The sequence below is a fragment of the Mesoplodon densirostris genome, chromosome X (assembly GCF_025265405.1).
Source record: "Mesoplodon densirostris isolate mMesDen1 chromosome X, mMesDen1 primary haplotype, whole genome shotgun sequence".
NCBI classification, from domain to species: domain Eukaryota; kingdom Metazoa; phylum Chordata; class Mammalia; order Artiodactyla; family Ziphiidae; genus Mesoplodon; species Mesoplodon densirostris.
In genome coordinates, this window is record NC_082681.1 from 74,873,615 (window position 1) to 74,886,593 (window position 12,979).

Sequence of the window (12,979 nt, forward strand, 5' to 3'; positions counted from 1 at the left end):
AAAACAGAAAGATAGATAAATGGTACAGGATAGGAAGCCCAGAGATAAATCCATGCACTTACAGTCAATTAATCTACAACAAAGGAGGCAAGAATATAAAATGGAAAAAAGATAGCCTCTTCAATAAGTGGAGCTGTGAAAATTGGACAGCTACATGTAAAAGAATGAAATGAGAACACTTCCTAACACCATACACAAAAATAAACTCAAAATGGATTAAAGGCCTAAATGTAAGGCCAGACACTATAAAACTCTTAGAGGAAAACATAGGCAGAACAGTCTATGACATAAATCACAGCAAGATCCTTTTTGACCCACCTCCTAGAGTAATGGAAATGAAATAAAAAATAAACAAATGGGCCCTAATGAAACTTAAAAGCCTTTGCACAGCAAAGGAAACCATAAACAAGGTGAAAAGACAACCCTTAGAATGGGAGAAAATATTTGCGCAAAAAGGAATTGACAAACCATTAATCTCCAAAATATACAAGCAGCTCATGCAGCTTAATATCAATTAAACAAAGATCCCAATCCAAAAGTGGGTTGAAGACCTAAACAGACATTTCCCCAAAGTTAAGACATACAGATTACCAACAAACACATGAAAGGATGCTCAGCAACACTAATCATTAGAGAAATGCAAACCAAAACCACAGTGAGGTATTTTTCATAGTAGTCATAATGGTCATCATAAAAAAATCTATAAACAATAAATGCTGGAGAGGGTGTGGAGAAAAGGGAACCCTCTTGCACTGTTGGTGGGAATGTAAATTGATACAGCCACTATGGAGAACAGTATGGATGTTCTTTAAAAGCTAAAAATAGTACTACCATATGATCCAGCAGTCCCAGTCCTGGGCATATATCAAGAGAGAACCGTACTTTAAAAAGATATGTGAGGGCTTCCCTGGTGGCACAGTGGTTGGGAGTCCGTCTGCCGATGCAGGGGACACGGGTTCGTGCCCTGGTCCGGGAGGATCCCACATGCCACGGAGCAGCTGGGCCCGTGAGCCATGGCCACTGGGCCTGCACGTCCAGAGCCTGTGCTCCACAACAGGAGAGGCCACAGCAGTGAGAGGCCCGCGTACCACAAAAAAAAAAAAGTTATGTGTTTCCCAATGTTCATAGCACTTTTTACAATAGCCAAAACATGGAGACAACCTAAATGTCCATCGCCAGATGAATGGATAAAGAAGTACATATATACAATGGAATATTATTCAGCCATGAAAAGGAATGAAATAATGCCATTTGCAGCAACGTGTGTGGATTGGAGAGTGTTATACTAAGTGAAACAAGTCAGACAGAGAAAGGTAAATACTGTATAAAGTCGCTTATAGGTGGAATCTAAAAAATACAACAGACTAGTGAATGTAACAAAAGAAGCAGACTCACAGATATAGAAAATGAACTAGTGGTTACCAGTGGGGAGTGGGGAGGGACAATATAGGGGTGGTGGATTGAGAGATGCAAACTGTTGGGTGTAAGATAGGCTCAAGGATATATTGTACAACATGGGGAATTTGGCCAATATTTTGTAAGAACTATAAATGGAAAGTAACCTTTAAAATTTTATAAAAATAAAATAAATTTTAAATAAAATAAAAATAAATAAATAAATAAATGTGAAAAGGAAAAAAGTTAACCACTGAATTACCATATTATCCAGCAATTCCACTCCTTGGTATAAATCCAAGATAAATGAAAATATATGGCCATACAAATACCCATACAGAAATTTTATATCACCATTATTCATAATATCCAAAAAGTGAAAACAACCCAAATGTCTATCAGCTGATGAAGGTATACAGAAAATGTGGTATCTAAAAAATGGAATATCTTTCAGCAATAAAGTGGAATTAAGTACACGTTGCAACATGTATGGACCTTGAAAACATTATGCTAATGGAAATAAGCCAGACACATAAGGCTAAATATTGTATGATTCCATTCATATGAAATGTCTAGTTCAGGCAAGTCCACAGAGAGAGAAAGTAGACTAGTGGTTGCTAGAAGATGGGGAGAGGGAGGGTGCTTGGACTAACTGCTATTAGGTATGGGGTTTCTTTGAATGGAGGGATGGAAAAGTTCTGGAATTAGACATGATGGTGACAGTGAATATACTAAAAACCACTGAAGTGTATCCTTTAAAATGATGAATTGTGTCTTATGTGAAGTAGATCTCAATAAGAATAAACTGCTATAAGAAAAGAAAAACCTAGTATGTGTGAAACTCAGATTTCTTGCCTAGTATGAGGATTAATTTGTGGTGTGTAAAGACATTATTAGTTTACTTAGAAAATCTGTTTTACTATATCATGTCTACATTATTTCATTTCTTTCTTTTTAATTATTTTTTATTGGAGTATAGTTGATTTACAATGTTGTGTTAGTTTCTGCTGTACAGCAAAGTGAGTCAGTTATACATATACATATATCCACACTTTTTTTATATTCTATTCCCATATAGGTCATTACAGAGTATTGAACAGAGTATTTTATTTATATATAAAATAATATATAGTAGTGTGTATATGTCAATCCCAATCTCCCAATTTACCCCTGCCCCCCTTCCCCCTTGGTAACCATAAATTTGTTTTCTACATCTGTGTCTCTATTTCTGTTTTGTAAATAGGTGCATTTGTACCATTTTTTAAAGATTCCACATATAAGCAATATCATGTGATATTTGTCTTTGTCTGACGTACTTCACTCAGCATGACAATCTCTAGGTCCATCCATATTCCTGAAAATGGCCTTATTTTGTTCTTTTTTATGGCCCAGAAATATTCCATTGCATATATGTACCACATCTTTTTTTTTTTGGCGTATAGTTGCTTTACAACAGTGTGTTAGTTTACACTGTACAACAAAGTGAATCAGCTATTTGTATACATATATCCCCTACTTTTTGGATTTCCTTCTCATTTTGGTCACCACAGAGCACTGAGTAGAGTTCCCTGTTCTATACAGTAGGTTCTAATTACTTATCTATTTTATGCATTGTATCAATAGTGTATATACATCAACTCCAATCTCCCAATTCCTCCCATCCCCCCTTCCCCCTTGGTATCCATACGTTTGTTCTCTACATCTGTGTCTCTATTTCTGCTTTGTAAATGAGATCATCTATACCAATTTTTTTTCAGATTCCACATATATACATTAATATACGATATTTTTTTTCTCTTTCTGACTTACTTCACTCTGTATGGCAGTCTCTAGGCCCATACATGTCTCTACAAATGACCCAATTTCATTCCTTTATATAGCTGAGTAATATTCCATTGTATATATGTACCACATCTTCTTTATCCATTCATCTCTTGATGGACACTTAGGTTGCTTCCATGTCCTGTCTATTGTAAATAGTGCTGCAATTAACATTGTGGTACATGACTCTTTTTGAATTATGGTTTTCTCAGAGTATATGCCCAGTAGTGGGATTGCTGGGTCATATGGTAGTTCTATTTTTAGTTTTTTAAGGAACCTCCATACTGTTCCCCATATTGGCTGTATCAATATACATTCCCACCAACAGTGCAAGAGGGTTCCCTTTTCTCCACACCCTCTCAAGCACTTACTGTTTCTAGATTTTTTTAAATAAATTTATTTATTTATTTATTTTTGGCTGTGTTGGGTCTTCGTTGCTACGTGTGGGCTTTCTCTAGTTGTGGCGAGTGGGGGCTACTCTTTGTTGCAGTGCATGAGCTTCTCATTGCAGTGGCTTGTCCTTGTTGCAGATCATGGGCTCTAGGTGCGCAGGCTCAGTAGTTGTGGTATGCAGGCTCTAGGACACAGGCTCATTAGTTGTGGCACACGGGCTTAGTTGTTTTGTGGCATACGGGATCTTCCCAGACCAGGGCTCAAACCCATGTCCCCTGCATTGGCAGGTGGATTCTTTACCACTGTGCCACCAGGGAAGTCCATATTTGTAGGTTTTTTGATGATGGTCATTCCAACCAGTGTGAGGTGATACCTTATTGTAGTTTTGATTTGCATTTCTCTAATAATTAGTGATGTTGAACATCTTTTCATGTGCCTCTTGGCCAGTTGTATGTCTTTTTTTTGGATAAATGTCTACTTAGATCTTCTGCCTATTTTTTTATTGGGTTGTTTGTTTTTTTTCTATTGAGCTGTATGAGCTGTTTGTATCATTTCTTTCTTGATCATTAGAATTCTCCACAGACTTAATTCACCTGTCATGTCTTATCTCAGTAATGGTCACTTAATTTTCTCAAATTTGTTGTATGTTATTTGATTTAGGTGGTCTGCCTTTATGTTGTATTGAATAAAATCAGACATCTTCAATAGCTATGTATAGGTTTCCTAGACAAGGCATTGTAGTAAGGATTGTGAGGCAACGTTTCTCAAGTGATACTTTGCTTTCATAATTACCAAATATTTTAAGAAGAAAAGCTTTTAAAGAAGCCATGGAAATATTAAAATCCAAACTCGACATTATCAATACCATCACCAACATTTGAGGGGCTGTATCAGGCACTAAGAATTTTACTGTAGATTATATAACACTGAATTCAACCGCTTGGACACAACTTGCAACTAATGAATGTTGGGCCCTTTATATAGTGGCAGTTATGACATAGTAGCTCTTCATGATTTAAAATGCCAAGTAAAATGAATGAGTTGTTACCCTGACTTAAATGGAAAAGGTTATGATTGAAACTTTGCAGTCTCAATTGTTTATGATTAAAGAGCTTTGAAATAGTCACTTTACTTCAGATGACAATTTCTATCTGTAGTCTCTTCTAAGACCTCAAATTCAACATGTCCTAGACCGCACTCATTACCTTCTTCAATCCCACTCTTCATAATGCACCCCAAGACCTATAACTCTGTGTTCCCTCTCTTGTTTAAATGGACCATCATCTTCCCAATCATCATGATTAGAAATCCTCTTGCTTTTTTAACAGTTCCTCTCTGAGCAGTCACCAAGGCTGTCCAATCTACTTACACAATATTAAATCTGTCCCTTCTCACTTCTTCTACCACTACCTATTACAGTCCCTCATCATCTTTCAACTAAACTATCGCCATAGCCTACTAACTTGTTTCCTTGTCTAGTCTCTCTCCCTTCCAATCCATCCTTCTCACTGTTGCCAGTTTGCTTCCTAACACAAGTTGAATTATATTTAGTCCCCTCCTCAAATGGCCTCCAACTGCTCACAAAATAAATTCCAAAATCTTTAAGTTGTAGAGCCTAGTGGTTAAGAGCACAGGCCTGTGAATAAAGTAGATTTGGTTTTGAATCTTTGTGGACCATTTCCTTGTTGTTAAACCTGAAGATGTTTACTTAATGTCTCTGAACTTAAATTTCCTCACGAATGAAATGGGACTACGAGTTAGTACCTATCCCATTAGAGTTAATGTGATGGCTGATGAAATCATACTATATGCTTAGTATAACATAAGAGCTCAGTAAATGTTAGCTTTTATTAATATTGTTGCTAGACCTCTATAATCTTACCTGTCCTACTTCTATAACTTCATCTGCTACTACATTCCTCTGACTATATTGTAATACATAGTGTATACTCTCACCTCTGTTGGTTCGTTAAGCCGAAATACTCTCCACTCCACCTTTGCTTCTGCTGAAATTCTATCCTTCAAAACTCAGTTCAAATGTTTTTTATTGTGAGACATTTTCTCTAGTCCATGCCCCTTCTCAGTCAAAATTATTTTTTCCCTTTTACACCAACATAATTTTCCTCGTGCTTCTATTTGGTAATTCTACTTTGCATTTGTTACTTGTTTACATTTCAATGTCCTTTGCTAGATTATGAGCTCCTTCAATTAAAGGACAAAGACCCATTTTTGTGGCATTTAACTTTTCACCTATTACAATGCTTTTATAATGCCACCGTGCTTTGTTATAGAAATGTTGAGTGAATTAAAGAACACATAATGTGCATTACGGAAAAAAATGAGTATTTAGATTTCCCTGTTCTTTTCCTGTTGGAGCTTTATGCTGTCTCATAATATCAGATGTTTAGAAAACCACTATGTGACACTGTCAGCCAACCTCCAAGAGGAGTGTATTGCATAATTGCTGGGTATCAAGGTCACACACACAAAAAAAGAGTCTGGTATGGAAGGTCAAGGGGAAAAAATAAAGAATAACAAGGCTAACTTTGTTGCTGTATTAGTAAACAGAAGGAGGTAGGGAGAAAATGTGTGAAATATAGAGAAGGGAGTTGAAAGACAAAGTTTTAAAAAGTCATATTAATTTTAATTATAGCACATCATGAGTACAAAAGAGAAAAAAAAGGATAAGAACCTCATTCTGGGCAAAATGATTTTAAGGCTAAACTACAGTGACTAACTATCCCACTTTGCCCAGGGCTGGCCTGGCTTTAGTATTGAAAGTCCCACAACCTAGGCAACTGTTAGTTTGTTCACACCAGGAGGTTGATCACCTTAGAACATCTATCGTTTTAATATCATAGTTAATATCAACATGAGCCCTTTATTAATTTGTTAGACTTATGTAGTTCTTGATGGAAATGACATTTTATTTCAGCTGTGGTTTATGTATTGTTTCTTCTTGTCCTTTCAGTTAAGGACCTAATCTTTACAGACCCAGAGCCATTGTGCACCTGAAGACTTAGACAATTCCTCTTTCAATTTTAGTGGAAACAATCTGTTGCATAGTAATATATGAAAACTATCTTTGAAATTATAATATTGAATGTATATGCAAAGTTGAGCATAGCATTTAAAAACTATGCAGAAGTCAATTTACCATATTTTTAAACTATTTAACTAAAATATTACTTGAACCCCTATGATAGGTGAAATAGAGAGACATATATGGTCCAGGCCATGAATCTATTAAAGAGCAATTATAAATTTGAATGCCAGAAGCTCTTCATATAATTTTAGGAGATTCAGTGTGGGAGAAGTTTTTGTAAAACATATAACCAATAAAGAACTTATAGCAGAATACCTAAACATGCTTACAAATAAAAAATACATTAAAATGAGCAGGGGTCTTGAACAAACATTTCACAAAGGAAGGCATCCCAATTGCTGATAAAAATGAAAAAAACATTCAATTTCATTGTCATAGGGAAAATGAAAATTACATAAAGAAAATATAAATCAAATTTATAATGATATCACTACACATCAACAGAATGTCTAAAATGAAAAAGAGGTACAATATTAAGTATTAGTGGAGATACATGACTCAACAATTCTGCTTCTCAGTATATTCACAGCAGAAATACAAGCAAATATACACCAAAGGACATACATAAGAATGTTTATAGCAGCATTACTCATAATGACCCCAAACTGGAAACAATCCAAATACCCACCAACAAGAGAGTAGATGAACACATTGTGGCATATTCATAGAATGGAATACTATGCACTAATAAAAATAAATTATACAGCTACATGCAACATAAATGTATCTTGCAAACAAAATGTTGAGTAAAAATACCAATTGAAGAAAATCACTATGTGATTCCATTAAATAAAATTGAAAACAAGGTAAAACTAACCAAAGTAAGGATTTATTAGTTTTCTTTTGAGGGGAAGGGAAGGTTTGTGATTGGGGGCTTCTAGGAATTTGGCAATGTTCTATTTCTTCACCTGAGTGGTAGCTACTTCCACTTTTAAAGGTATTCACCTTTAAAAGAATTCACAGAACTAGTCATTTACCTTTTGTACATTTTTATTTAAATTATTATTTTTCATAAAAAAAGAAAAAAATAGGACTGGAAAGAAGGCTATTTGGTGAGTAGAGAATCTGAGCAGAGGAATTTGAATGGCCTTAAGGAATACAAACATCAGGATATAATAATCTCCCAAAATAGGGCTTCCGTGTTGGCGCAGTGGTTAAGAATCCTCCTGCCAATGCAAGAGACATGGGTTCGAGCCCTGGTCCGGGAAGATCCCACATCCATGGAGCAACAAAGCCTGTGTGACACAACTACTGAGCCTGTGCTCTGGAGCCCACAAGCCACAACTACTGAAGCCCATGTGCCTAGAGCCCATGCTCCACAACAAGAGAAGCCACCACAATGAGAAGCCTGTGCACCACAATGAAGAGTAGTCCCTGCTCACTGCAACTAGAAAAAGCCTGCACACAGCAACGAAGACTCAACACAGCCAAAAATAAATAAATAAAAAAATTTAAAATATTAAAAATATATATCATAATCTCCCCAAATAAACAACCTAACTCTATGCCTTAAGGAATTAGAAAAAGAAGAACAAACGGAGCCCAAAGTTAGCAAAAAGAAGGAAATAATAAAGAAGGGAGCAGAAATAATGAAATAGAGAACAGAAAAACAGTAGAAAAGCTTAACTTAAACTAAGAGTCTTTTCTTTGAAAAGATGAACAAAATTTACCAACCCTTAGCTATACTAACTAAGGAAAAAAGAGAAAGGACCCAAATGAATGAAATTATAAATGAAAAAGAAGACATTAGAACTGATACCACAGAAATCCAAGGGCTCATAAAAGGCTACTATGAACAATTATATGCCAACAAACTGTACAATTTAGAAGAAATGGAAAAATTCTTTACAACCTACAATCTACCAAGACTGAAAAAGGAAGAAATAGAAAGTCAGAATAGACTAATGACTAGTAAGGAGATTGAATCAGTAATCAAAACTCTCTCAATGAAGTAAAGCCCATGACCAGATGGCTTCACTGGTGAACTTTACCAAATATTTAAACAATTAATACCAATACTTATCAAACTATTGCAGAAAAATCAAAGAGGAAGGAACAATCCAGAACTCACTTTACAAGGCCAGCATTATCCTGATCCCAAAACCAGAGAAGGACACTACTAGAAAAGAAAACTACAGACCAATATCCCTGATGAATATAGATGAAAAAGTTCTCAACAAAATTCAGCAGCACATTAAAAGGATCATTCATTATTATCAACTGGGATTTATCTCTGGGATGCAAGGATGCAAAGATGCAGGATGGTTCAACATACACAAATCAATCAATGTGATATATCACATTAATAAAATGAAAGTAAAGAATCATATGATCACCTCAATAGGTTCAGCAAAACTATGTGACAAAATTAACATCTGTTCATGATAAAAACACTTAACAAATTACTCATAAAAGGAACAGATCACAACATAATAAAGGCCATATATGACAAGCCCACAGCTAACATCATACTCAAAGGCAAAAGGTTGAATGCTTTCCTGCTAAGATCAGGAACAATTCAAGGATGCCTACTCTCACCACTCCTACTCAACATAAAACTGGAAGTCCTAGCTAGAGCAATCAGACAAGAAAAAGAAATAAAAGGCATAAGAATTGGAAAGGAAGAAGAAAAATTGTTTCTATTTGCAGATGACATGATTTTATATGTAGAAAATCCTAAAGACTCAACAAAAAAACTGTTAGAACTAATCAACAAATTCAATAAAGTTGCAGGATACAAAAGTATCATACAAAAATCATCAGTGTTGAGCAGAAGCAAGAAGAACAACAATCCTGCAGCCTGTGGAACAACAATGACATTCATAGAAAGATAGACAAGATGAAAATGTAGAGGGCTATGTACCAGATGAAGGAACAACATAAAACCCCAGAAAAAAACTACATGAAGTGGAGACAGGCACCCTTCCAGAAAAAAATTCAGAATAATGATAGTGAAGATGATGCAGGACCTCAGAAAAAGAATGAAGACAAAGATCGAGAAGATGCAAAAAGTGATTAAGAAAGACCTAGAAGAATTAAAGAACAAACAAACAGAGATGAACAATACAATAACTAAAATGAAAAATAAACCAGAAGGAATCAGTAGCAGAATAACTGAGGCAGAAGAAAGGATAAGTGACCTGGAAGACAGAATAGCGGAATTCACTGCTGCAGAACAGAATAAAGAAAAACGAATGAAAAGAAAGGAAGACAACCTAAGAAACGTCTGGGGCAACATTAAACGCAACAACATTCTCATCAGAGGCATCCCAGAAGGAGAAGAGAGAGAGAAAGGACCCGAGAAAATATGTGAAGAGATTATAGTCGAAAACTTCCCTAACATGGGAAAGGAAATAGCCACCCAAGTCCAGGAAATGCAGACAGTCCCATACAGCATAAACCCAAGGAGAAACATGCTGAGACACATAGTAATCAATTGGCAAAAATTAAAGACAAAGTAAAATTTTTGAAAGCAACAAGGGAAAAATGACAAACAACATACAAGGGAACTCCCATAAGGTTAACAGCTGATTTCTCAGCAGAAACTCTACAAGCCAGAAGGGAGTGGCATGACATATTTCAAGTGACGAAAGGGAAGAACCTAGAATGAAGATTACTCTACCCAGCAAGGATTTCATTTAGATTCGATGGAGAAGTCAAAAGATTTACAGACAAGCAAAAGATAAAACAATTCAGCACCACCAAACCAGCTCTACAACAAATGAGAAAGGAACTTCTCTAAGTGGGAAACACAAGAGAAGAAAAGGACCTACAAAACAAACCCAAAACAATGAAGATAATGGGAAAAGGAACATAAATATCAATAATTAGCTTAAACGTGAATGGATTAAATGCTCCAACCAAAACACACAGGCTTGCTGAATGGATACAAAAACAAGACCCATATATATGCTGTCTACAACAGACACACTTCAGACATAGGGACACATACAGACTAAAAGTGAGGGGATGGAAAAAGATATTCCAGGAAAATGGAAATCAAAAGAAAGCTGGAGTAGCTATACTCATATCAGATAAAATTGACTTTAAAATAAAGAATGTTACAAGAGCCAAGGAAGGATACTACATAATGATCAAGGGATCAATCCAAGAAGAAGATATAACAATTATAAATATATATGCACCAACATAGGAGCACCTCAATACATAAGGCAACTGCTAACAGCTATAAAAGAGGAAATCAACAGTAACACAGTATTAGTGGGGTACTTTAACACCTCACTTACACCAATGGACAGATTATCCAAACAGAAAATTAATAAGGAAACACAAGCTTTAAATGACACAATAGACCAGATAGATTTAATTGATATTTGTAGAAAATTCCATCCAAAAACAGCAGATTACATTTTCTTCTCAAGTGTGCATGGAACATTCTCCAGGATAGATCACAGCTTGGGTCACAAATCAAACCTCAGTAAATTTAAGAAAACTGAAATCATATCAAGCATCTTTCCCGACCACAATGCCATGAGATTGGAAATCAATTACAGGGAAAAAATGTAAAATCACAAACACATGTAGGCTAAACAATACCTTACTAAATAACCAAGAGATCACTGAAGAAATCAAAGAGGAAATCAAAAAATATCTAGAGACAAATGGCAAAGAAAACACAACAATCCAAAACCTATGGGATGCAGCAAAAGCAGTTCTAAGAGGGAAGTTTATAGCAATACAAGCCTACCTCAAGAAACAAGAAAAATCTCAAATAAACCATCTAACCTTACACTAAAGGAACTGGAGAAAGAAGAACAAACAAAACCCAAAGTTAGCAGAAGGAAAGTAATCATAAAGATCAGAGCAGAAATAAATGAAATAGAAACAAAGAAAACAATAGCAAAGATCAATAAAACTAAATACTGGTTCTTTGAGAAGATAAACAAAATCGATAAACCATTAGCCAGACTCATCAAGAAAAAGAGGGAGAGGACTGAAATCAATAAAATTGGAAATGAAAAAGGAGAAGTTACAACAGAAACCACAGAAATACAAAGCACCCTAAGAGACTACTACAAGCAACACTCTGCCAATAAAATGGACAACCTGGAAAAATTGGACAAATTCTTAGAAAGGTATAACCTTCCAAGACTGAACCAGGAAGAGATAGAAGACATGAACAGACCAATCACAAGCACTGAAATTGAAACTGTGATTAAAAATCATCCAACAAACAAAAGTCCAGGACCAGATGGCTTCACAGGTGAATTCTATCAAACATTTAGAGAAGAGCTAACACCCATCATTCTCAAACTCTTCCAAAAATTGCAGAGGAAGGAACATTCCCAAACTCATTCTATGAGGACAGCATCACCCTGATACCAAAACCAGACAAAGATACTACAAAAAAAGAAAATTACAGACTAATAAAGAAAAAAAATCATTAGTGTTTCTATACACTAACAATGAATTTTCTGAAAAAGGAATGAAAGAGATTCAATTTACAATAGCATGAAAAACAATAAAATACTTAGGAATAAATTTAACCAAAGAGGTGAAAGATGTCTACTCTCAAAACTACAAGATATTAATGAAAGAAATCCAAGAAGATGTAAATAAATGGAAAAGTATACCAATTTCAAGGATTAGAAGAATTAATATTGTTAAAATGTCAGCACTACCAGAAGCCATCTGTAGATTCAATGCAATCCCTATCAAGTGTCCAGTGGCATTTTTTACAGAAATAGAAAAACTTTCTGAGAATTTATATGGAACCACAAAGAACCCCAGGTAGTCAAAGAAATGCTGAGAAAGAAGACCAAAGCAGGAGGCGTCACACTTCTGATTTCAGGCTATCCTATGAAGCTATAGTAAATAAAACAGTATGGTAATGGCACAAAATCTAGACATATAGACCAATGGAACAGAACCGAGGACCCAAAACCTGAAGCTATGAAACTCCTAGAAGAAATCATAGGAAAAATTTCTCCTTGACATGAGTCCATCCATGTTGCTGCAAGTGGCATTATTTCATTGATTTTTATGTTTGAGTAATATTCCATTGTACATATGAACCATATCTTCTTTATCCTTTCCTCTGTCGATGGACATTTAGGTTGCTTCCATGTCTTGCCTATTGTAAATAGTGCTGCAATGAATGCTGGGGTAAATGTATCTTTTCACATTATGATTTTCTCCAGATATATGCCTGGAGTGGGATTGCTGGATCATATGGCAGTTCTATTTTTTAGGTTTTTAAGGAACCTCCATAGTATTCTGCATAGTGGTTGTACCAATTTACAT